Below are 1,728 nucleotides of genomic sequence, written 5' to 3' on the forward strand. Positions count from 1 at the left end.
ATGATTTTTAAGTGTTGCTGACCTATATAATTTCAGTCCTGTGTTTGGAATAACTCTGGGAATCCAGGACAACTATAGATGAGAAAATTGTTGCATAACAGAGAGAACAAATATATTAGTAATGTGGCTTGTTTGTATCATGTCGACAGCCAGAATGAGAGAAATGGAAACTCCTGGGAATATTTATGTACAATCATAAGATCTATTTTATTTTTACTCATCCATATGTGTGTGTGGTATTGTGCCTGTTAGTTTAGGTATCTAGAAAGGTGAGAAGAGAGTATTTAATCCCTTAGAGCTTGATTTGCATGCAGTCATGAGCCATGATTATGGCTCCCAGGAACTAAATTTTGGTCTTCCGGAGAGCAGCAAGTATTCCTCTACCTTTGAACAATCTCTCCAGACTCTCCACAAAATGTATCTATCCCTGTGTGATCTGAAGACAGAGCCCAATTTTCTGGGTCTGTAGCTTCACCCTCTGCAATCATGGGAACTTCATCCAGTCCAATGATATACGCTACAGTTTTCCTTCTAACAGTCTTTCCAGAGCTCTCTTCACATCTTTATTCCTTAGACTATAAATGAAGGGGTTCAGCATGGGGATGATCACAGTATACATGACTGAAACTCTTGCAGCAAAATGTGAGCTTTGGCCACAGCAGAACTGATGTATACTCCGATGCCTGTACTATAAAATAAGGAGACAATGGAAAGGTGAGAGGCACATGTAGAAAATGCCTTGTGCTTCCCCTGAACTGAGGAGATAGAACGTATGGAGGACACTATCTTGAAATAAGAGTAAAGGATACCACTTAGGGAAATGGCTCCCAACATAACAGGTGTAAGATTCATTATGAGGTGACTTGGAAAGTTGTCTGAACAGGTGAGTTGGGACAGCTGATTAAGCTCACAGAAGAAGTGAGGGATTTTCACATCTCCACAGAAGGTCAACTGTAGCACCATTAAGCTCTGTAATAAGGCATGTAGGATGCTAACATCCCAGGACAGTAGAAGCAGCAGGATACAGAGCCGGTGGTTCACAATGACTGTGTAATACAGTGGGTGACAGATAGCCACATATCGGTCATAGGCCATCACAGCCAGGAGAAAGTTGTCCAGTTCACCAAAAACCAAGAAGATACACATCTGGCTAATACAGTGTACATAGGTGATGGTCTTGCTCTGGGTGTGTATATTTACCAGCATCTTTGGGATGGTGGTGGAGGTGAAACAGATGTCCACAAAGGACAGGTTAGCAAGGAAGAAGTACATGGGTGAATGCAGGTGAGACTGTGTGATGATGGCCATGATGATAAGCAGGTTCCCAAGCACTGTTACCAGGTACATGGACAGGAACAGTGCAAAAATGAGGAATTGAAGGTGTGGGTTTTCTGAAAATCCAAGAAGAAAAAAACTTGAAATTCTTCTTGTGTTGTTCCCTGTTTCCATCATTCATATGTGAATGTGACAGGAGATTAAAGCAAGCTAATGTGACTCTTCTTCTCACATTAGTATAGATGACATACATTTTATATTTTTAATACATCGACTTCTGAATTGTTTGCATGCAATTGTTTTCCTTAAGGAGGCTCTGATGGTAATCTTGATAGACATTCCTTTTACTCTCTGAACCTTTCCATGTATTCTACAATTTCAATGATAAAGTATTATGAATACATAATATTAGTTCTAAATATGGTTCAGGCAGTGCTTAGAGACTTTTTAGAG

The 1,728-nt window shown here is 40.1% G+C and overlaps 1 pseudogene; it reads right to left on the bottom strand.

Annotated features, from left to right (window-relative positions):
• Window positions 1–517: 517 nt before the first annotated feature.
• Window positions 518–1,449, bottom strand: LOC116906817 (annotated as a pseudogene).
• Between the last annotated feature and the right edge of the window lie 279 nt (window positions 1,450–1,728).

The sequence above is a fragment of the Rattus rattus genome, chromosome 1 (assembly GCF_011064425.1).
Source record: "Rattus rattus isolate New Zealand chromosome 1, Rrattus_CSIRO_v1, whole genome shotgun sequence".
NCBI lineage: Eukaryota > Metazoa > Chordata > Mammalia > Rodentia > Muridae > Rattus > Rattus rattus.